The sequence below is a fragment of the Physeter macrocephalus genome, chromosome 19, assembly GCF_002837175.3.
Source record: "Physeter macrocephalus isolate SW-GA chromosome 19, ASM283717v5, whole genome shotgun sequence".
Classification (NCBI taxonomy): Eukaryota; Metazoa; Chordata; class Mammalia; order Artiodactyla; family Physeteridae; genus Physeter; species Physeter macrocephalus.
This window is the reverse complement of record NC_041232.1, coordinates 62417856-62442709: the sequence shown is the minus strand read 5'-3', so window position 1 is coordinate 62442709 and position 24854 is coordinate 62417856. Positions and strand designations below refer to the sequence as shown.

Sequence of the window (24854 nt, the reverse complement as noted above, 5' to 3'; positions counted from 1 at the left end):
GATGCAGTTGTGCTTCAAGTTAGAAGGATCATGCTGGTCTCTGGACCTTCCTCCAAGTCCCCAGCATGGGACCTGGCTGCCCAGCGGGGCTCAGTGATGGCCTGGGTACTAATTGGCCCTGAGTGTTGTGTTTTGGGGGCAGTTGTTGTTTTTAATTAATAGACTATTTTTTAGAGCACTTTTAGGTTTATAGAGAAATTGAGCAGAAAGTACAGAGAATTCCCATATATCTCCTCTCCTTCCCCTCCCTCCGAGTTTCTCCTATTATTAATATCTTGCATTAGTGTGGTACATTTGTTATAATAGATGAACTGATACATTATTCTTTTATTGAAGTATAGTAGATTTACAACATTGTGTTAGTTTCAGGTATACAGAAAAGTGATTCGGTTATACATACACATATGTATATATCTATATACTTTTTTTCAATTCTGTTTCATTATAGTTTATTACAAGATATTGAATATAGTTCCCTGTGCTATACAGTAAATCCTTGTTGTTTATCTGTTTTATATATGGTAGGGTGCATCTGTTAATCTATTGATACATCATTATTAACTCAAGTCCATAGTTTACATTAGAGTTCATTCTATGTGTTGTACAGTTTTATGGGTTTTGACAAATGTGTAAAGCCATGTATCTACCATTACAGTAACATACAGAGTAGTTTCCCTGCCCTCAAAATCCTCTGTGCTCTGCCTATTCACCCCTCCCTCTCCATTGACCCTTGGCAACCACTGATCTTCTTTCTATCTCCATAGTTTTGCCTCTTCCAGAAGATCATACAGTTGGAATCATACAGTATGTAGCCTTTCCAGATTGGCTTCTTTCACTTAGTAATATGCGTGTAAGATTCCTCCATGTCTTCATGACTTGATAGCTCATTTCTTTTCAGCACTGAATAATATTCCATCGTGTGGATATTTATTTATTTGTTTATTTGTCCATTCACCTACTGAAGGACATCTTGGTGGCTCCCATTCTTGGCAATTATGAATAAAATTGCCATCAACATCTGTGTGCAGGTTTTTGTGCAGACATAGTTTTCAACTCCCTTGGGTAAATACCTACGTGCGCTTGCTGGACCCTATGGTAAGAGCATGTCTAGTCCCATAAAGACTAGACAAACACTAGACAAACTGTCTTCCAAAGTGTCTGTGCCATTTTGCGACCTCAGGTTGGTTGATTTTAATATCAGCGGAAAAAGCAAACCGCAACCTACGCGACGCAGCCTCTGAAGGATCCTGGGAAGAGAAGCCACTGCCTCCCTGTCACCACAGACCCTCAGCTGACCCACCCTCAGTAACGGCTCATCACTGCAGGCCTCTCCTCACCAGGTGCTGGGCCTCACTTTCCACGGGAGCGCAGTCAACTCTCATTCCTGTGCCGCTCTCGCGAGCACTAGGCGCAGGGGACTTAGCAGTGAGCACAGCTGTCAGCATTCCCCCCATGGAGCTGACCTCCCAGGGAGACTGGTCTCTCCGCCCTCACCTGAGAACATACAGATGCTGGGCCCTGTGCCAGGTGTCTCCCTCCATGTTCTCATTTCATCCCTGCTTCAACCCTGGGAGGTAGGAGGTCAGTGCCGTTATTCTGAGCGTTTTGCTGGTGAAAATCTGAAGCAGAGAGAGGTTAAGTCATTTGTCCAAGGTCACACGGTTGGTCAATGGCAGGGCCAGTCTGGATCTAAACCACAAGGCATTATGGCCTCCTGGGAGCTGCAAGACCCTGCAGCAGAGACCATGACCTCACTGTCCCCTGAGGGCACCTCTCATGGCCTCTGCCCCTCCCTCTGAGGCAGAGCCGGTCCCTTCAGTATCATGCTTGGGGGCGCAGGGGTGGGTGTGCGGTGGGGGGAGGCTGTAATCTGCCTGCCACCATCCAGCATCAGACAGCCTCCCTCCTAGCCACTCGTGCTTGCTGACGGCTTCTGTGGGGGCCAAGGTAAGCAGGACACAGTCTGAACTTCCCCTCCCACCACTGTAGGGTGGGTGTGTTCAGGCCCCGGGCTGGGAGTCTGGGACCCACGTTCCGGTTCTGCTTGTCTTTGGTATGACTTGGGGCGAGTCCTCGCTGGACTTGGGTGGCCTGGCTGTAAAGTGAGGGATTTATCGTGTTCCTCCAGCATGGGCATTTAATTTTTTTCAAAAAGCCATTAGAGACCCTGAAAAGAACAATACCAATTTTGTATAACATGTTGATTGTAGCTGCTATGGCAGTTCCTAGAAGAGAGAGGTTAGTGCAGATTGAAAAAAGAAAGAAAGAAAAAGATTTCATGAATTTGCATCAGTTCTCAAGGCAGCATCTCTACAAAGGTGGCTGATGAGAAGAGGGGTCTTTATCGATGAGCAGAAGACCACAAGGGGCCAAGGTCACATGTGCAGCAAGCTCTGACCTGCACCCAGCCCAGGACCTGCCCCTCTGGCGTTTCCAGGGCCAAACATGGCCTAACCCACAGGCACTGTTTCATTCTGGGCTTAGACTTTCACAGTCCCCAAAACATGCTACTCTCTGGCTGGTCCCTTCTGGTTGACGTCATACAGGCTAAATTATATACGAAACTCACAGACCTCACAGGAACAGCTGGAAAAGGTTCTGAGTCCGAGGACTTGGTTTGAGCAGGGATGCTTGAAAGTTGGATGCTTCTGAGAGGTCACTCAGCTTCTCTGTGCCTCCATCTTCCTGACTATAAACCGTCCTCGAGGGAGTTTGCAGGCAGGAGCCACGTCTTTTCATGTGTGCGTCCCCAGCAGGTAGCAAAGACCCTGGGATACTGCAGATGCTCACTAAATGGGATAAATCTATCCCACCTGCCTGACAGGTATGTGGGAAAATATTTTTTTTTAATTATAAAGCGTCACGCAAATGTTAGCTAATATTAACTAATATTAATGCTAATGTTAGTTAATATGAGTGTTAGGCTGTTAGTCATACAGTTCCGATGCACAGTTAGTCTTCCTATTGCTACCGAAAACTAAGAGCAATCAGAGCAAAGGGCATAGGTGTTTGTGGCCACACATTTGCAGACAGATGTGGGCCTCCCACATTCTCTGTGTCTGTACACTCGGGGAGGAGAGAAGAGGGGATGAGGATAGAGAAAGGGAAGGATGTCGGATTGCACAGCCTGGTCGAGGGCCAACTGTTTCTCCCTCTGACATCAGGCCGCAGCCAGACCCCTCTGCTCCTTGACCGCTGCTTCCTTCTCTCCTTGGGGAGAACCACGAGCATGTGTCCTGCAGAGGCCTGGCCCTTGACAGATAGCACCGGCTGGTCCTGGAGCCAAGGGCTGGGGAGACGGAGTCTGGGTGATGCCCTTTGGCCTGTTTCCAGCCATTCCTGGAGATTCAAGAAAACAAGTCATTAGTCTGGAGTGTTCCTTAATGAGAGCAAGGCAGCCAGATTGTTGGGTTTGAGATCCCCCAGGTCAGGGTCTGGGAAGGCACCTGAAATCGTGAAGGACCTTTTCCTGGCTGAGGGGCCATGAACTGGAAACTTATCTCTTCAGAGGTGAAGTGGTACCCAACACCTGGGAGGATGGATGGGGTGTGGGGTGGGTAACTATTAGCTTGTAAATTTGCTAACTTCACATTCTCACCTAGAATCATAATTTTATTTACTTACTTTTTAAGTTGAAAGTGACCTTAGCAATCACTCCCTCCACTTGCAGATGAGAAGATTAAGGCTCAGAGAGGGAAAGAGGCTTGTCCAGAGCTCCTGTCGACTCCCCTTGTCTCGCAAGCCTGGATTCTTTTCCCCCTTTTTTTTCCTTATAACATTATTTTTTGAGGCTTAGAGCACGTTCCAAGAAAAAAATCAGGACACTGAAAAAAATTATCCATGTTCTTCATTCACTCTCAACTCGGGGAAGCTGTTGGCTCTAATGACCTTTCCAAATTAATAAAATCTGTAAATACTCAATTGTTTATTGCACGCCTTGAGTTACACCTCTAAACGGCTGGAGGGACTTGCACGCCCGCCTGGAATATTTAGCTCGAGGGCTCTGCAGCCAGCAGACATGCTATGTAGCCTAGGCAGGGGATGTGTGGCCGGATTTCCTGACAAAGGAGGCAAGGCCTGTTGTCCTTCCCAGAGCCTCCAGGGAACAGCCCACGGTGTGCTCAGAGCCCGTGGCAGACAAAAAATGTTAGTGACAATCTCTGTCCAAGGCTCCTTTCAGAGATTTGGGGGGAGAGACAAACCTTCCTGCCATGAGTATAGAATAGTTCCCAAGCAAGTGCTTGATTGCTGCTGTGCGACGTTCGGAGAAAGCAGAGGTGGGAGGTTCTGGAAGGCTTGTTGGAGGAGGTGGAATTTGATGTAGATCCACTAGAAAGAGTAGGATTAGGTCAGGTGGAGGCCACAGGAAAGGGCTTTCTAGTCAGGGAGCAAGGATAAGAACGAGCCCACGTGCCTCAGGGAGGAAGCAGGCACGGGGCATGGGGGTTGGTTCTCCTGGGTAGAAGGAGGCCCCACTCTGGGGGGTGATGGTATTTGGACTCCAGGAAGTGGTCACAAGAAGATCCCGTTCCTTATGCTCAGACACCTCCATCTGTGACTACGTTGCACGAACACCATGTTCACAAGCCATGGGTTCCCTGGCCCAGAGTCACAGTGCCTAGTTTGCCCTTGAGTCCTGGTGACAGTCTCCCTGTCCGAGCTTGTGAACAACACAGGCTATTTTGACTTCCAAGATGAAGTGGACAGAAGTCTTGTAGAGAAACGCTGTGTATGTTGTGCTGTTACTGCAGGAGGATTTTTTTTTAAATTGTGGTAAAGTATACATAACATAACATTTACCATGTTAACCATTTTTAAGTGTACAGGTTAGTGGCATTAAGTATATTCACGTTGTTGCACAACCATTGCCAGAACTTTTTCATCTTCCCAAAATTAAACATGAACTCCCCATTCCCACCCTCTCTCCCCAGCTCCCAGTAACCTCTCTATTCTACTTTCTGTCTCTATGAATCTAACTACCCTAGATATCCATATAAGTGGAATCATACAGCATTTGTCCTTTTCTGTCTGGCTTATTTCACTTAGCATAATGTCCTCAAGTTCGTCCATGTTGTAGGATGTGTCAGAATCTCCTTCCTTTTTAAGGCTGAAGAACATTCCATCACATGCATAGACCACATTTTGTTTACCCATTCATCCCGTGGACACTTGGGTTGCTCCCATCTCCTGCCTACTGTGAGTAACGCTGCTATGAACATGGGTGTGTGAATATCTGTTTAAGTCCCTTGCAGGACGATTTTGAGCTTTAAAAAAAAAGTGCTTCAGCCTTTCCAATTATCAGGGGTGATCAACTGGCTCTCGCTGCTATCACTCCATGAGGAGCAGATTGCCAGCTTGCTACTCCCCACGTGTGAAGACTCTCCTGCCTTGAGCAGAGCTCTTCATTACCCTCTGCCAGGGACACAGATTGAAGGCTGGACTCTGTGTGCACGTGGCCTTTCCCCACGCCACACTAAGCTGCTTCAGTCTGCGTGCTAGCCAGTGTCAAGGCCTCTTTGCCTTCACTTCTTATCCTAAAACACATCAGTCATGTTGAATTTGTCTCTCGCTGAGGTAGCAAGTGCTTTGCACTCTTGCTTGGTAGGTTCTTTCTCTTACCTTCTAAAATGTGTTTAGCCACGATTGTAAAAGCCAAGGGAAATCACTCAAGCACAGTTCTCCCTTCTCGTCCTGTATCCTCACCACCCCCATCCCCTCCAAAAATCTCCATACGCTGCTGAAGAACTAAAGGGCATCCTGTCTTGAAGCATCACTACCTCTGGGCGTTAATTGGCTCTACACATCCCAAACTCACCTAAAACACATTAAAGTGATGGCATGCTCAGGCAGAAAGGCAGGAGAACTCACAGTTCAGGTTGGCATTGTCATTAACTCAAGTCTTTGGTGTCAACTCCCTCCCGCACTGAATGTCCTGCCTGGCCTTACAGTCAACCTCCGAAATGCATTTTCTGGCCTTTGTTGGTTTGTGTCAGCTCTTGAACATTATTTAAATGTAGTTTGGGGCCCATGCATGCAATTACCATTGTGTTATTATTCAGAACCAGATTGTTAAGATTCAGGCAGCTGTACAAGGAGATGCCCTGTGCTGTGAGGTCCAATTTAGGAGGGCCTTCTGAGCTGGCGCGCGGGGTTGCTAGGCAACCCCATGCTACAGAAGAGGAGGCCTCACTCCGGAGTGGGAAGAAGCCCAGCGCCTTCAGGGAATTGGAGGCAGTGGTCAATCTGAGACTGGCATGGCGCCGGGGAAGGGGAGGGAGGCGACGTGGGCTGAACCCGTGGCCGGAGGAGGGGGAATCTTGGCAGGGACGCCCCCCCCAACTAGCACACGTTGTTCTTGGGAGGGGAGAGTGCTGCTGGGAGTGAGAATGCAGAGAAGGTGCCGAAGCCAGAGGTCGGCCACGAAACAGCTGAAGGATACCCAGAGCAGATGCTAATATGTTTCTCCATCCCTTTCTTCTCTTTGCAGGAAATGAGCAGGTTTGCAGAAAAACTGCTGGCCTGAAATTTAAGAAGAAGGCGTCGTTGCTTGTGAGTCTGAATTTTGCTTTCTTAGGTCTGTGGTTTGACAATGTTCCTGGGAAGTGGGTGGGTTTCCCTGTTTGGGGCAGCGAGCATGACCTTGATGGAGTCGGGCTTTCGGTTCTTCTGGAAGGTGCCTCTGGCTGGGTGGGGCTGGACCCAGGGATGTAAGGCTGTGAAGGAGCATGGTTTGAACCCCGGCCCTGCCCTCTGAGTGGAGGGTGCACCCACTGGCTCACGAAAGAGAGTCGCTCCCTTGTGGTTGATTGGTGTGCGAGGAAAGCAGGACTCCTCTGGTATGAGGATGATATGCACCTTTTTTTTTAACCCTGGGGCCACAGGCAGTTTGTACAATTCCAGGTTTGCTGCTAGGGTGACCTTATTTAGAACAGTAAATTCTCATATAGGCCATTTAACAGTGTGTTAAACTAAGAGCAATCATATGACCCAATCCATTACTCAATCTGAGAATATTATTAATTCACCAGGCACCTGGCGCTACAAAAGAAGCAGCAGGTTCAGGCTCTGTTTTGGAGGAGCTGTCAGTCCAGTGTGGGAAGAGAAGACATCTGCACATGATACCATGAAAGAACTTTATGGGAGGGCACACGTCCTGCTCTGGCCCTTATTGCACAGGCAGAGATGCTGGTGATGAGAGTGGTTAGGGAAGGCTTCCTGGGGAAAGAGAGACATGAGCTGGGCTGATGGAGGAGGGAGGCTGTTCCAGGGGGAAAAGAACAAGGCACAGGTGCCAGGATGGGAACACCCGATGGCTCACATGGAGGATGTCATAGACATGGGTCTAATGAGGGAGGGGAGGAAACACTGGTGACACTGGGCAGGGCCAGATGGTACAGGGCTTGAAATGGCTTCATGCATTCCACAAAGAATCACGATGGAGTAAAGTGTCCCTCATCTATGGAAGTAAAATTAAGTTTCTGCCAGTTTATGACTCATTATGTGAAAATGGCCATATGGATTTTTTAACAAGTTTGAGGTTGCATTTGAGATTAATATATACACTGGATAGATTACAGGAAATTCACATTGGCATACTCCTTGTATCTCAGTGAGAGAAAGAGAGAGAGAGAGACAGGGAGAGATACAGCCTTCTCCAGACAGCTGCAACTAAGGATCTTGAGATCAGTGATGGGGACATACCCTAAGCTCCAGGTGGACAGTCACCAGGATAGTGCTCCCCATGTCCACTTGCTTTTCCCTGGAGCTGCTTTTCACACAGGGAGCTCTAGGTACTATGCCCAGGATGAGGAGCAGCTGGGGTTTATTTATTTAACAAAGGTTAATTAATTATCAGTTCCAAGCAAGCAGGAGAAGCTTGCTTGTTCTAAATGTCAAGAACAACATCCAGTATTTATGTAGCCTTGCCAATTTGCAGCACACTTGACGGTATTGCCTCATCTGAGCCTCACAAAGCCTCCGTCAGGTAGTGCCATTTTGCAGATGAGGAAACTGAAGCTCGGAGTAGTTAAATATTTTGTTCGAGTTTGCTCAGCTGGTAGAGCTGATGTTCACGCTGACTTTCCACTGCACGTCACTGGATGTCTGATTATGGAGCAGGCCTTCTGGGTCTGCCCCTGCCTCCTGCTCATTTGTCCTGGGGAAGGAGAGTGCTGTGCGGTCCCACTGGGTCTGGCTGTGGGAACTCTGTTGTGGATGGTCACCGTTTTGCTGTGCAGCCTTTCATGGGATATATGATATCAGACCGGTGGTTTTGACTGGGCAGGAAAATGGTTATGGTTCTGCCCTCAAAGACAAAGGCTCACGTGTGCTTCTATCACCAGGGACAATCCTCTGGAAAGATGCAGGAGGGCTGCATTTGGAGCCATCGGTGACTGACTTAGGTTGGGTTCCCTAGAAGTGGAGCCTGAGACAAGGATTCAGGTGCACATGATGTAGCAAAAGAGAGCATTAGGGAAAGCTTGTAAGGGAGAGGGAAGCAGGGTCAGGAAGGAGGAGCTGAGCAAAGATGTGTCAAGGCAAGTCTCTCCTTGGCTGGGTGCCCAGCAGGAAAAAGGGTCTGAGTGGGGCACTGGCCACATTCACTACCCTGCCATGAGCATCACTGCTGTGAAGACAGCCAAATGTAGTTTTCACCTAACCTGGCAGTAATTTTCATTGCATTTTCAGAGTATAGGCATTAAAATAGAAATCAATGGCGTCAAAGCCTGTCTTCACTGAAATAACTATGTGCTTTTTAAAAGCATAATTTTATTCTTAATAGGTAATACAGGTCCATGGCCCTACATGCAAAAGTACCAAAAAGTATACTGTGAAAAATCTCCTTCCCACCTCTGTCCGCAAGCAGTCCAGCTCCTCCCCTGGTGACAACCAATACTACCCAGATTTGGGGTTACTTGTCGATGATAGTCTACACATATTGACAATGGTGTGGTTTAGATTTCAAAGTTTTGGTGAGTCTGATTGCAGTACAGTAAGACACCACCTACTTGGTCCTCAAGAATCAATCAGTAAGACTGGGTCTATTCCAGAACGGGTTGAGCTGAAATGTACCTTTTATTTGTAGAGAGAGGAGTTCACCAAGTCAGCTCTCAGTGGAATGTTCAAAAGGCATAAAACCTTTATAAACATTTCCAAACTCCTTAGAGTTACTATATAAACAATTGATATAAGAATTGCAAATTATTATTATTTTCTCATTAAAGCAAATCACCTATAAAAGAGCTTGAGATGCTGTGCTACAGTCCTTGAAATTTCCAAAAATTTTAAATAATTTAAAATTTCACGAAATTCACTAATTCAAATCATTGCCGTTTCACTGCATTTATCGTCTGATGTCATTTGCGTATCGTTTGATAGCTCACTGAAATGTGTATTGTTTCCAAAGTGTGTTTAGACCTACTGCAGTGTCAGCACCTTGTGAATTCTCACTGTGGTTTCCTTTCATGAAATGACTTCACTGTGTAATTTGGAGATACTTTCTCAACATAGGAGCTGGTCAGCGATGGCGTGGGCTCCTTTGTTGGTGAGCTCACTGTCCTAGGAGGTGTTGAAAGAGCAGTCTGTCAGCAAAGTGACGAAGGAAGTCTACCCTACGTGACGGGCAGGTTTAGAAAACTTTTAAGTTGCTGTCATAGCTGCGTCTGGTTTTTGTGGCTTCGTTATCATTATTACCTTTATAGGCCATTTACCTCGCTTGAAATGCAGGCTATCGGGCTCACACTGCACACTTATCTTCCGAATTTTGGTTCCACAGGTTTGTCTAATGCCTATAAATGTCCAAGTAGAACTTATTTTGTCATCTCATAGGCCTGGCGTGTATGTTTTCCTCTTTTCCGCTCTCCATTGGTGTTTACACTCTCTCTCGGGTCACAAGAAAACCCTCTAACTTGTGCGTGACCTGTTCAAGCCCCAAGACAGATCTTGGTGGCACACCCACGAGGCAATAAAAAAAAACCTCATTTCCGTCCAAGAAATAGAATCATTATCTTGATTGAAATAATATCTTTCCTCAACCTGCAGCCAGATAAAGGATCAAATTGGTGGAGTTTCCTTATCACAGCACAGAGTTTGCAGGGCCCAGAATAATGGCCTGTGAGCTGCTGCTGGGGCGAGTTCTATAAGGCAGAGCCCGCATCTCCTGGGCTGATTTGTCTTATATGACGTCTGGCGCAATGTAAAATAATTCCATTGATGACACATATTATTATATTAAACGGGGAAGGTAGTGTAGAGCCTAGGACAGTGAGAGCAATATATGCAACTACTGGTATGATTATGGTGGTAGTTTTTCATTAGTCAACATCTAACATGTATGGGCAATTACAGGAGTGACTGAAAGCTGTAGATGTTTTAGGATGTAGACTTTTAGTATGTGACTGTTCTAGCATCCTATGTTCACTAGGCCTTAGCTTCCCAGGACTGCAGTCAGAGTAAGGGGGAGACTGGGTCCTAGTTTGGGGTGAACAGCCAGAGGCCAGAAAAGCAACATCTTTGGGAAGGAAAATGAAAGAGCTGTGGGCAAGGAGGCAGGGGTTCTGGGTTCCAGCCCAGATCCACCACTGTCACCACGCAGATGGGGCTTTGGGGTTCCAGCCTGCCTACTGTTCAGAGAGGGTTACACGGACGTGTCAGGAGAAGGAGGTGAGGCGATGTTTGTGCAAAGTCCAGGATACTAGCTGCACTCTCAGTCTTCCCTGTTCCCCGTCCACTGAGAGGGGAGGCTCTGCTATATCCCAGGCATTTTTGAGTGCTTACTCTAAGACAGGCATATTATAACGACGCTACATGTATTAACTCAACCCTCACAACAATCTTATGCATTAGAAACTTGTATTATCTGCCTTTTACAGGTGAGAAGGAGCAAAGAGTTTCAGTAACTTGCCCAGGATCACACAGCCAGTCAGTGGTGGAGCTGGGATTTAAAGCTGAGCAGTCTGGTTGGAGGTCTTGAAAATTTTAAATAGACTACATCAGGACTAAATAATACAGTTCAAACATCTGGGGCTTTTTACCAAGCCTTAAGCTATAGTCCTGTGATAGGGAGAAATAACTGTAATAATAGTGATGATGATGGTATCTTTGTAATGTTCCAGGAGACCTAAAGGTCGTTCCTGTGGCAGAGGTGGGACATTGAATGAAATTCTAGCCAAGGTTCCTGATCTTGGGCACCTGGTAGCTCAGATCCTTTCTTGGCTTGGGATACTGCAAAGCTGTCCCCAGCTGCACGCACACTGTAGAGAACCAAGGTATGCAGGACTTGCCCCCAGCGACTTGGCCTCTGTCTGGTCCTTTCCCCCATCTTCCTGGAGAGCCCTCCCAGGCCCTGGGGGCCATGCTGTCTGCCAAGACTTCCGCAGAGAAGGAAATCATCCCCCTACATCCTGCCCCACTCCTGCTTCACTCCCTGTCTCCCCAAGCACCTCGTAAGTGAAATGAAAGCCTGTATCTTCAGAATCTTGTTTTCAGAGGAGTGCTGGCCTGCCGGTGAGCGTTCCTGATTACCATGGTAATCACCAGCCGAATGGAGTGATTTTATAATACATTTCCATCAGAAATATGAACAGGTGTGCAGGGGAAATCAACATTTATCAACAAGATAGGTCTTGGGAGATTAATAGTGAATTTCGGATTGCTCAAGGAAACAAAAGGAAGAAAGAAAGAATTCATACTTTTGCTTGCAGTCAAGGTCCTTCCAGCCTTACCTCTGACCATCTCCCACCCCATCTCACTCCCACCCCCACCTCTGAGCTTTTCACTCACAGTTCTCCTTGCCCTTCCCTCTCCTCCCTCCTTTCTACTGCTTAACCATCTGTCAAAGCCCAGCTCCTCCAGGAAGCCCTCCTTGGTTCACTGAGTCTACAGGAATCTCTGCCTTCTCTGACACTTTGCAGCACCCCCCACTGGGCCTGTGCAGTCTCCCTCACTTCCAGCCAGCTAGGAGGACCCCTGAGGGACCTGTATTCGTCTACTTTGCAACCCAGGCCACCAGGCACAGACCCTGCTTAGCCAGCTCTTATCAGCTGGGGGCTCTGAGCCCACCCACAGTCCTTAAGGACGATGAGACTCCACTGAACTAAGAACCTCACTGTATTCCTCCGGGCCCGATTATAAACACCACCATGTTACCTCTCAGTGACTCTAGAGCTCAGAGTGCCGACATCCAGATTTGTTTGTTCCTGGAAGATTAAAGGAATTCATTTGCATTGTGGTACTCCTTCCAGAGATGAAGGCTGCAGTGGGGAAACCAAGGAAACATGCAGAGCAGTTCGATTGCTAAGCCTCAGGGCCCCAGAGTCATCACTCCCCTCACCCCCTTCAAAATCAGTTCTGGCCCTGGATATGGGAAACCACGCTATTGGGACCAGGAGGGGCCTTCCCGCTCTGCTCGAGGCCACTCCGGGCTCCAAGGGGATGGGGGGGCTCTAGTGCTGTGTAGGGCCGAGGAAGGGGCAGCCTTGCGCACCCGGCCCTGGGCCTTTGTCCTGGGCCCGCAAGTGTCTCCGACACAGCACATCAGGGTTTGTCACAAAGGAGACCAGAGGGACTTGACAGAGGCCTCGGCATGAAAGGCCTTCTTCACTTTCAGGCAGGACAATGCATCAGAGGAGTCGCCAGGCCCGCTCTGACGGCGCAAGAGGCGTTAGCTAACATTTGGATTTTAATAGAACGAATGATAAAGAGCCTGCGTGTCTCTCGGAACTAATTTTGAAGGACGGCTTCTGCCACACGTTTCTCTACTTGAATCATGTTCCTAAAGAGTTAATAACAAAAGGTTTAACCAAACAAACAAACAACAAAGGCATTCCTCCACCAACTTTTCTGTCTTTTAATTCCCTTCTTATAATGCTTCTCAGTTAGCGGTAACTTATGAAAAAATGAAATAGAGTTGGGACGGGAAGCCGTGAGCCTCAGAAGAAGCCTGAAGTGGCAGCCCTTGCTTTTTTTTTTTTTTTTTTTTTTTTGCGGTACGCGGGTCTCTCGCTGTTGTGGCCTCTCCCGTTGCGGAGCACAGGCTCCGGACGCGCAGGCTCAGCGGCCATGGCTCACGGGCCCAGCCGCTCCGCGGCATGTGGGATCTTCCCAGACCGGGGCACGAACCCGTGTCCCCTGCATCGGCAGGCGGACTCTCAACCACCGCGCCACCAGGGAAGCCCCGAGCCCTTGCTTTTGTTCTGCGACGTGAATGGCTTCGTGGTGGGTCCCCGCACTGAGTGTGGTAACGGGGCCTCAAGGGCAGACACACACCTGACATGTCTATGGGAGCGGGCCTGGCCTCCCTCCACAGGTGTCTGCACGAGGCAGGGACTGGCCGGAAGCAGGTGGCAGACTCAAAGTGAGCAATTTGAAGAGAGTGGAGTCCAAAGGCCAGCACAGGACGTAGGGAACCCACAGGACCCAGTGCAGGGCCCCAGGGCTATCGACACAGGGGAGCGGGAGTGTCACACCTCTGGGGCTGAAGGGGCAAAAGGGGAGGGAGGCTGCTGTGGTGGGGACCGCCTTGCCTGGGCTGTGACCTGAGGTGCCCCGGAAGGCAGAGAGACAAGGCGTTAACACCCAACCTCCCTCTCTCCCTCCCTGCAGGCTCCTCCGGGGCCTGCATTGGCTGAGCCAACAGGAAGGAGGGCAGAGGGCAAGGGGCCATTGCTCTGGTCTGTGGGGTCAGCCTCCGGGGCCAGAGCCAAGTGAGAGGTGCAGAGTGAGCCTGGAGGGGCAACTGGGGACAGCAGCACAGCTCCTCTGCCCACGTGACAGGCCGCGGGCAAAGGAGGAGGCCCAGCATCCTTGTCAGGGCAGACCTGGTCTTAGGGCCCATTTCGGGGCCTCCAGGAAAGTCCTCAGCCTATTCTCCAGGGACCACCATTCTTTTCAGCGGAACTATACTGTCACAGCGGGTTCCTCTGGGAGAGGAAAGCTGGGGCCATGCTGAATGCACACTGAAATGCCATCTGATCCCTCACCAGAAAGGGCTCCAGCAAGGTGCCAAGAGAGCCACCAGGAGTGGGCCCCAAAGGAGATGCCAGCCGAAGAAAAGTGGGGGTCAGAGCAAGAACACAGAGGCTCAGTCCGCCAGAGGCTAGCCCAGGACTGTGGCTCCAGGGTCACAGTCCTGCGGGAGGGCGCTATGGCTCTCAGAGCTGCAGGCGGCTCTCAGAGCTGCAGTCAGCTCTCAGCTCTGCTCCCTGCAGAGCTCACGGTGATCCTGCCTTCTGCATGGCCCGCCAGCATAACCTGTTTCAACCGGCTAACAACCCAGGAGGTGGGTATGGCCCTTCAGAGGAGGAGCGCAGACAGAGAGGAAAAGCACTGGCTCAAGGCCACATTGACCCCAGATGGCTTGATTTCTGAACTGCCCCCTGGCCTGGCCGCCTGCCCAGGGTCTCCTGGCAGAGGAAGGTCTGCACCTGCAGAGAAGGGAACGTCGTTCAAATGTTGGAACATACATTTAAAATTGTTTTGTTTGGAAATAATTTCAGATTAAAGAAAAATTGCAAAAAAACAAAGAAGACCCTTACATCTTTATATTCGAGAATCATCTATTGTTAAAATTTTACCCCATTTCCTTTATCATCTGTGCTGTCTCTTTCTACCTATCATTCTCTCTTTCTCACCCACCCACACCCCCCCACACACCCCACCCCCCCACACACACATATACACACACACACACACATTTTGTCTGAACCACTTGAGGGTGTTACCCCTAAATACTTTAGTATGTGTTTCCTAAGAATAGGCATATTCCCCGGCATAACCATAGTATTAGTTGATCAATGCATGTAGCATTAATGCATACTTTTATCTAATTACCACTCTACGTGGTGTGTTCCAATTTCGTCAGTTAACCTTTGGATGTTCTTTATGGCATATCCCTCTCTCCACCGAGGATCCCGTCTAGGGCCGGGTGTTGAATTTAGTTGTTATGTCTCTTTGGCCTTCTTTAATCTAGGACATTTTCACAGCCTTTCTTTGTCTTTTAGGACTTTGAGATTTGTAAAGAATACAAATGCCCCCTTATTTTTCATTAAATGTTCCTCATTTGGGGTTTGTCTGATGTTTCCTTGTCATTAGATTCAGGTTATACATTCTTGGCAGAATCCTGCCTGGACAACCTTGGGTTCTTCTCAGGCAGTCACATCAGGAGGCACTCACTGGTCCTCACTGGTGATTTAATCTTGATCTCCCAGTCAAGGTATTGCCAATTTCTCCACTGTATGAGGATTGTGTTTCTTCTCCCTTATAACTAGTATGCAGTCTATGGGGAGACACTTTTAAGTACCCTGCTCGTCATTGATTTCCCCCGAGATGTAATACCCATTGATGACTCTTGCCTGATCCAATTGTTAACACGATGGTTGCTGCAAATCGATGCTTTTCCAGCTCCAGCATTACCTCCATATTTACCAATTGGCCCTTGGCATTCTACTGTAGCAGTAGAATTTATTTGTATTGCAAGCAGTATACATTTGCTATTGTAAGCAATAAAATGTATTTATTTGTCCATCTCATGAATTTCTGTTTTTCCAAGAGTTTATTATTTCTCACTGTACTCAATTATTTTGGCGATTAAATTGCCCCAGAGTTGACCCATAGGAGCCCCTCTAAGCTAACTCCCGTGATATTTTGATATGCCACCATCCCCGTTATGGAGCACTTTCTTACTTTCTGGCATAACAAGAGGTTCCAGGCTCGTCTTGTACTTGCCTGGTGCTAGGCTGGAAGTCAGTCATTTCTCTAAGAAACCCTGCTTCCTTTTAGTGGGGAATGGTATTAGAGCCCAAGATCTGGGCTCTGGGTATGCTCATTGCTGCTGAGTGTCTTTGCTTCTTGGCCCCTTCAAGGGCCAGAACTAGGAAATACATGTATGTATAAATACATATACCTGTATACACACGTGCACATAAACATGCATATACATTTACATATTCATATGTGAGAGATTATGAGTCCACACCAGTACTTCCAAATCCAATCCACCTCCACAGAGTTGCTTCTTGTCTTCCCCCATACCATATTTATGCCTTTCGTTCACAGTGAAAACCCAGGTTCCCCAAACCAACACATTCACTCATTTGCTTAATCCTATATTACATCTAAAATAGTGTCAGAATTGCTTCACCCACACTGCTACAATCAACAAACCTTCTTCCCTCACTCTAACCCGCCTTTGCTGTGTTCATAAGTAACTTGGATTAGTCCTTCCTTCCTTTTTTCTTTTCCTGCTCTTCAATGTGGTTATAATATGTATTTGAAATACAGTTAGGTTCATTTTTTTTCAGTTTTCTTTCAATTTTAGGGATTTTTCCTTCCCATTCTTATTGATTTAATTTTATTTTTTAATGGGTTGAATTTTATTTTTCTTTTCTTTGAGGCTGTGCTGTGCAGCATGCAGGATCTTCACTCCCTGAGCAGGGATTGAACCTGTGCACCCGGAAGTGGAAGCATGGAGTCCTAACCACTGGACCACCAGGGAATTCCCTAGGTTGAATATTAACATACCTTCAAAAGTCAGAACTATACAAAAAGGTATACTAAGAGAACACTCCCTCCTGTGTTCCTTCTATCCCATCCCCCTCTCATAGGTAACCAACTTAATTATTTGATGCTTACACTTCTATTGCTTTTTGTAAAAACTAGCACATTTTTATATATGTTTTAAATTTTTCCCCTCTTTTTTACATAAAAGATAGCATATTATAATGCTTTTTAAATACTTTGCTGTATGCATTCAGTCTCCTGGAAAACACTCCATACCAGTCATAGAGGTCTTCCTCATTGTTTTTTTATAGTTGCATAGTACTCTGTGTATGCATACCATAGTTTATCCAACCACTCTCCTGTGCATGACCATAAAATGATTATAAATAATGCTGCAAAGCTTGTGCATGTGTTTTTTATGCTTGGAAGTGTATCTTCAGGGTAAATTTCTAGGAATGGGATTACTGGATTAAAGAGCAAATGTGTATGGAGTTTTGTAAGATATTTCCAGATACCCCTCCATGGCATTGTACCAGTTTGCATTCCTGCCTGTTTCTTCATAACCTTGCCAAAGAAGGTATTGTCAAGTTTTGGAACTTTTACCAATCTCATGAGTATGAAATGGTATCTCAGTGTAGTTTTAATTTGCATTTCTCTTATTATGGTGAGGTTGAATATTTTTTCACATATTTAAGGCTAATTTTTATATTCCTTTTGAAGTAATCCATCCTTTTGCCCATTTTTCTATTGCCCACTTTTCTATTGGGTTTTTGGTTATTTGTCCCTCAATTCTTAACAGTTTTTTAAATATACTAGTGATATTAAACCTTTATCTATGATATATATGGCAAATATTTTCTCCTAGTTTATCATTTACCTTTGATTTTACGTACGGTGTTTGCCACATAATTTTAAAATTTTTATATAGTACAATTCATCTATCTCTTATAGCCTCTGGATTTTCAGTCACAGTTGGAAAGTCTTTCCCCACACCCATGTGGAGACGTCGTTTTTGACGGCTATGTAATATTTCACTGCAAAGATTAAACCATCCTTTTAATATAGATTATAAGATGAATTGGAGTTCCTAGGCAGATGGGGCAGAGGGCGGAAGAGTGCAGAGGGGGAGCAGCTTGAAGGTTGGAGGTGTGAAAGCCTTGCACCCTGTTGGTTTTAGCATGAGGACAGAGGAAAAGTGGTCCCTGTCCTGCAGTGATGGGCACTCATGCAAGGAATCAAATCTCGCCCTCATGGCACAATCCAGTGTCAGGACCCACAAGGGAGTGCTGTGGGAGCATCAGAGGCCTGGCAGGTCCTTTGGGCCGGGCTCAGGGACATTGGGGCAGGGCTGGGACCAGGGGCAAGTGAGGCACACTGGGCAAATTTAAGGAGGCCTCACTCTCAGGGTGGGGCAAGTGCAGGACTGGCACCCGGGAGAGAGGGCCTCCTTAAATTTTGTTCCCTGGGCACCTCACTTGCCTCCCCTGGTCCTTGCCCTTCTTTGGGGAGAAGCAGGACTTGAACTGGGCCTGGGGAAAAGTGGAAGTAAATGAACGGGGCTGGGGAAGTACTGTTGGCCTTGGCTGAGCCAGTAGGAGTAGCATGTTCTGTCCCTCAGAGGACTGGCTAAATCGGAAAGTGGCATATGGGCTGGAAAGGTGGGATGGGGAGGAGTCTGGATTTCATCCAAGTTCTGGCAAGCCAGTGCAGGACTTTAAGAAATTTAAGAAATTCTGCCGAATTGGGGGAAACAGGGCTGATAATAGTCTCTTCCAAGAGTTGATGTGAAAATTATATAAGACAATCAACACAGGGCCTGGTGTGGAGTAGGAGCTCAATGAGCACGAGTTTCCTGTGCTTTGAGGGCATCTACTGACTTCCTTAATCAAGTTTCTAGTCTAATGCCCTTGACACACTGGGACTGTTCAAATCACAATGTAGGAGTAGAAAATTATAATAAATAAATCTTGAAGGACACTAACCGTTCACACACCTTGGGAAGAGGAAGATGGCATTGTTCAAGGGCTACCATGGAGGCAACTTCAAGGCATCCATTTTACAGAAATGGAAACTAAGTTCCAGCAAGGGTCTCACAGCGTGTTAATGGCTCACGGTGGGTTAACGTTTGTGATCCCAGAAGTCGCCTCGAGAGAGACACAGACACTCACTCCTGCCCACCCTCCCCCAGCCCTAGAAAGCATGGGAGCTTATGTGCCAGAGGCTTTCCCAACAGCTTGGCCAAGTGTTTCCTCCCTGAACCGTGCTGACCCTGAAGGGAGAAAAAGCAAAAGACTAGAAGGAAGCAAAAGACATGGCTGGGAGAGAGCAGCCTGCCCCACTGCCCTCTCCACCCCCAGGCCACAGCCCTGGGGGAGGGGCTGCCAAAGGACCCCAGGTCTGTCATTTCCCTCCTCTTCCCCGCATCAGAAGAGGCCCAGTGAAGCCCGTTCCCCGCGGCCTCATGTGTCCTGTCAATCAAGTGTGTGGGAAAAATAATAAGTCTGCAGCCCCGTGGCCGGAGTTCAGCCTTCAGACCTCGCTTATCTGCTCTCCCCCGGGCTCCTGCTGATTGAGGCCAGGAGGTTGGCTGAATCTCCCAGACCACATCTGAGGAGGGAGGGCATGCAGATGCTGGTCCCCACTCCCAGCTCTCACACCAGCAGGGCCTTCCCCTCCCACGCCTGTCAGTGCTAAAGCTCTCCCTGAGAGATCTAAACCATCCTGGAGTGGAGGCCCACCAGCCCTTCTTCCTGCTCTGCCAGGCTCGTGGAAGTGGCCACCCAATGACCTGCATCGTGGTACTTAAGGAAAGCCCCCACTTCAGCCTCACCTTCCCACCAGGGCGCTGCTGCAAGTCCGTCCCGAAAGCTTCTTCAGCCTCTGTCCCTGGCCCGAAGCCTGTCTGTCCTTAGTGGGCCAAGCCAGCACCACATCTTCCCGGATGCCTTTCTCTGCTCCAGTCAGAATGCGCTTCCCCCTCTGCCTGCAGCCTTGGGCAGGCCTTGCCATGTCTGTCTTTCATCACAGGTGGTTGTGAAGGGACTCTGTCTGCCCCTTTCAGTATGAACTGCCTGAGAGTCAGGGATATTTCTCAATCAGCTTTGAATCTGCCCCCTGCCAAATGCTGAACACAGAGCATCAGTGTTGATTGAGTCGCTGAAACGCGAGTGGAAAGACCACGGTCTTTAAAGACAGGAAGGATTAAGCCTGAACTCTGGCCGGACATTTGTTGAGTGGCCTTGGAGAAGCCACTTAACCTGTCTGAGCCTCTACTTGCTCATCCATTCAATGGGATGATCACAGGTGCCTCGCAGGGCCCTTGCACCGACAAAGTGAGCAGTGTGCACAGCACAGAGCCTGACCCCCGGTAGGCACATGTCCCTTCGCTCACAGGCATTTACCACGTGCCTTCTGTGTGCCAGGCTGCAGGGCAGCCAGAGGGCGACAGTGAAGACGTGAGTGCACGTCTGCAAAGTGACGTTGAGAGCTCGCTCTGTCCAGGTTGTGCTGGGGCTGGTATACCAGCAAGCACTCCCGTCGTGGGGACAGTGGGTTTTCTAGGCCTTTCCAACCAAACAGTTGCTGAGACCAGCTCCCAGAAGGATGATTTCTGGGGTATTCCTGACAGAGTAGAGCGCCTGGCCTAGGTGAGGAAGTGAGGGCTGAGAGGGAGAGGGGAATTCAAAAGAAACAGAGGGCCAGGTTCCTGATCTCAAAGAGCTCGTAACGTGTCACACCCAGCGCTCTCCAGGAGGGAGTGAGATGGCCAAAGCAGTCCTGGGTTCCTCCTTTGGGGAAAGCAGGTGTCGGCCAGCCTGGGGTAGAAGCCAGGAGACCGGCTCTGTCCTGCTCTACGAGCCAGGCCTGGGAGCTCCGCAGGCCGGGGGTCCACAGGCGCAGGCAGGGCTGGGGGAGAGCAAGTGAGACCCCAGGCCGTCTTCATCTGCGGCCAAGGGAGCCTCAGGGCCCAGGCCCAGTAGGGTCGGACCTGCTAACCCTGGGTTCTAAGCTCCCACTCCCAGTTGAGTATGGGCTGTGTGCAGAGCCCAGGGCCCACTCCCTGTGGGATCAGGAAGTGAAGAGCTCCTGCCCTGAGGGGAGGTGGGCGATCTTCCAGTGGGAAAGCGCCACACCCCACGCGATGCTTTAGGAGCAACCACGGCAGGCCTCAGCAGCTGCGCACAAGCGAGTCTTCTGTCATCTGCCTGTGCAGAGAGGATGGGCACAGAGGGTTCGGGTGAGCCCGGGAAAGGCTCTGGGAGAGGCAGCTGTGGAGCCAGGCCTTGAAGGATCCCATAGATGTGTGCACTTGCTTGCTTTGCTGAGGTGTGAACAGTCTTTTTCTCCTCCTGGCCATTGTGAACATCTGAGAACCAGCAGGAGGACCAACCCTATCCCTCAAGCCAACAGTCAAACCCATGAACCTGAACACATCTGAAAATGCTCGTCTCCGAGGCTGCCTGCTGGTTTGGTGTGCTTGCCTGCGGGGAGAATGTTTCTCTTTTTTCCTGAGCCTCTCTGCCTCTCCTCAGCCCAACATTTCTCTAGGTGGATGGACCGCAGGACCCCAGCTCTCATCTCGCCTGCCTGTCCTTCTCTGGAGAGGCTGCCAGGCCGACCAGGAGCCTGTGGTGAATGTGTCCCTCTCTCTCCGTTGACGGGCCTAGGTGCCCCTGCGGAACAGGAAGGCTAGATCTAGTCAGCTGGGGTGGAGGGCGGCTGCTCCGGCACAGAGCTGGCAAAGGCAGTGCCCTTGGCCCCTCCTCGCTGGTGATACAGTGGAGGCAGGTAGGCAGCGGGGAACCACATCACTCCCTGTGCAGGCAGAGAGAGCACCCCTGATGGCTGACCTCAGCTTTCATGGGTTTTGCTGGGGGAAGGTTGCCTTTGGGATGAGCAGAGTTTAAGTGAGGCTTTCACTGAATAGAGAATGGAATGACATTTTAATTGCCTATCTGACAAGTTAAGAGAAATGAGGGGTGGGGAAGTAGACGGAGTCAGGGAAACACAGAGCCCTTCCCTCCACTCTCCCTCATAACAGGGAGAATAGACAGTCTGAAAGTGAAAGTGGGCATTATTATAATTATAAGGGGAAACAGGTATAAGATGGGACTTTCCTGGCGAATATGAGACTTCAGGGGCCTGTATAATTGGCTATATGTTCTCCCCTCCATGTTCCCCATGATAGAAAAGAAAGAAGGCTTCATGACCCTCTCTGGGTAATTAATGAGTTGTATAGCCCTGAGGATATCGCTTCACCTTTTTGGCCCTTGGCTTCCTCATCCATAAATTTTCTGCATTCATTCCGCAGATGTTATCTTGTGCCTTCCACATGCGAGGCAAAATGCCGGGCGCTGGAAGTTCAAAAGTGACCACGACAGGGCCCTGCCATTAGTCCAGCACTCTCAGATCTCTGGGCTCCCTGCCCCCTCCAGAGACACCACTCCAGCCCATGGTGTTATACAGTCTGGTTTGGGGAGCTGAAGGAGTTAAGGAACAGCAGATTAAGGCCGTCTCTGAAATATGCCCAGTTGAGTGGTCCAGGTGATGGCAAGGAAAGGAGCCTGGGAGGTGGGAGCATTGTGCCCATTTTGTGAAAGAGGAAACTGAGACTCCAAGAGATGGAATCGTGCTCAGCAGCATACCGCCAGGAGGTTGTAGAGTTGAGATTTGAACCCAAAGCTGCCTGACCATTAAGTCCGTCCTCTTTCTTTACACTTGCCCTTTCTATTGTCTAACCCTTGCTTGTCTCCGTGTCCCATCCCCCATGCAGCCATTTGGCCATCAGATCCTGTGCCATAGACAGGCCCCTACGGAGACAGGGCAAGAGCCCTGGACCAGTTGTAACACACACCAAGGGCTGCTGAGGGGTCTTAGCTCGGCCACTTCCTTTCCATCCTCTCAAATTCCACAGCTGGGAAGGGGACCCAGAAAAACTTCTGTTTCTAATCTTCTAGAGGGGAGAGGGTGGTGAAGAAGGGTGCGATAAGTATTCTGGAGCTGCTCAGAGAAGGAGGAAGGTATAAGAAGCTGTTTTTATGCCTGATGCAAAAGACGCAAGACCACTAAATACAATTCCTCATGCAACTTCCACTAAAATATTAACTAGAAGATTGTCCCAGATGGAGAAATGATTTGCCTGAGGTCTCACAGGACAGATGACTGGACCTCAAGTCTTCTCTCTCAGTAATCTAGTTCCCTTCCTCTAAAATATCTGCCCCTCATTTCTTCATAAGCACCCAACAGCTGGTTTTTATATTTAAAAAATCATCAGTGAGATTTGGACAGTTTAAATAATTTAGTGGACATTTATGCTTCATGGTTTTCCTTATTGATTCATAGGAACTCTTTGTATGTTATAGGTGTACACCTATGTCTGTTAAGTAATACAAATACTTTTAACTTGGATTGTTGACTTTTAACTTGGATTGTGGTATCTTTATCATATAAAAGTTCAAACTTTTATTTAATCAACTCTATCAATTTTTCCCCATTATGGTTTATGGGGTTTGTGTCATGTTTAGGAAAATCTGCACATTGACCATGTATTTGTCAAAAACAAATCTGCCAGAACTTCTGGATCGGAAACCTTTGGTGCGGAAATCCAGGAAGGTTGTCTTGCAGCATGCAAACATTTTCTGAGGGCCTCTTTGTAGGAAGCCTTTGACCAGGAGGCCCCAGACTAGTGCAGCCCTCATCCTGGACACCTCACCCAGCACCCAGGTTCTGTGCAAGGCACTGTGCTGTTCCCCATAGATTGAGGTCGGGCCAATAAGCTCAGTGAATCAAATATTGACTGAGGCAACCCTGAGAGTGTGTTTTCCTGGTCACCAAGGCCAAAGCAAGACATGGGGACTTGTTTTTCCTTTTGGTAGCCCTGTCCTCCTTCCCTCTCTCTTCCCCACACTCTGAAGGGGATCTGAAAATCTACAAAAACTGTTTTATGTGGGCGGGCACCTTTATCTGACTGTTGCTGCTTTTGTGGGAAACTTTTCACGGAGCCGAATACAGAAAATTATCTTTTCAAACATACTATTCAGTGTAATTTTATAAGATCTGCAGTAATTGCTCTAGCATCTTCTCAAAGAAACCTTGAAATCCAGTGGTTCCTGTGTCATAAAAGAAGCAAGAAGCTTGGGTAACTAGAAAAGGACTATCAATCCTTTTGGGGCTCATCCTTACTAATTCATTGTTTCTGGCAAAGGGGAGAAAGATTGCTTTGAAAAGCATCTTGGAAGGACCCAGAGTCTATTGGTACGTGTATACACGCACACACACACGCACACACACGTGCACACGCACACCCAGCGATGCAGTGGCCTGTATTTAACATTTCCAAACAGGTAACTCAAGCATTGAGGTCTGCACTGAGTCTTGCTGCCTTTGGTGTTACCGTATCTTAGTACCACATGCTCTTGGGTGCATTTTGTTGGCAGGGCTGGGTGACAGTCCACTCCAAAAAGAAGAGGCAAGAAATGGAGGCCCCGGTAAGGGAGCAGCTGGCAGGGGCAAGGAGCCAGCCAAACGCTCAGAATAGCTGGTCCTGGCGCCAAAGGTTGAAAAGGGCAGAGGAAATGGGTAGGCTGGGGCCCGTGGGAGGGGCGGCCTGGACTGGGAGGGGAAGTGAGGGTGGTCTGCCGCTTTGGCCTGGAGGTCACTCGTCCATGGGAAGTTTTCAAAGGAGAGATTCAGGCGTGGGCAGGAGGGCTGGAAGGGTGGAGGAGGGTCTGGATTTTGCCTCCGGCCAAGGAGGGACTGGACACGGGGCTACCTCCAGATGGTCATTGTGCAAGGAGCCGGCACAGACAGCTCTGGTGGAAAGGTGGAATGGGGTTCAGCAGGTCCAGAAGGGCAGGGCTGAGCCAGGATTGGGATTCTCCTGCAGATGGAGGAAGGGGCTGTCTGGGGTCGGGGGCTGGGCGGTGGGGACACAGCATCGAGAGCTTCTTCCCATTCAGTGAGGACAGCACTGCTGAGCCACCTCCCTGCTTGGTATACAGAGGGTGCCCAGTTAAGTGTCAGTGACCTCACTGCCTGAGTCCCAAAGGGTTTGTTCCAGTGTGGACAGTGGATTCCAGGGACACTTCAGCAAAACCATCACCAAGTATTTTTTAAGCACCTGCCGGGCACTGTGTTCTGGACAAGGCTCTTCAGAAAAGAAGCGATAAGTGAAATGCAATAAGCAAATGTAGTAAATATAAAATCAGAGCCTTTGCAGCCCCTCCCAATCGGGTAGCCAGTTAGAATCCCAGAATCTCGGGAATGCAAGGAGATTTTTCAAAGATGAGGTGATCAGCTCATCACCAGGCTTGGATTCCACTCTTCCACCCTTGCCAACCTCTGACTGAACATCGGAG

At 48.6% G+C, this 24854-nt stretch overlaps 1 protein-coding gene across 7 annotated transcripts in view; it reads left to right on the top strand.

The window, feature by feature from the left end:
- The window catches only part of ZBTB7C (zinc finger and BTB domain containing 7C), a 380670-nt gene that overhangs the window by 223690 nt on the left and 132126 nt on the right, over positions 1 to 24854 (top strand). For 6 of the 7 annotated variants that reach the window (XM_055080252.1, XM_007112166.4, XM_028479911.2 and 3 more), the window contains one exon: positions 6488 to 6549. The gene's annotated coding sequence lies outside the window, so the exon portion shown is untranslated. Of the gene's footprint in view, positions 1 to 6487; positions 6575 to 24854 lie in introns of those variants that run through there. The other variant, XM_055080255.1, reaches the window with a different exon arrangement.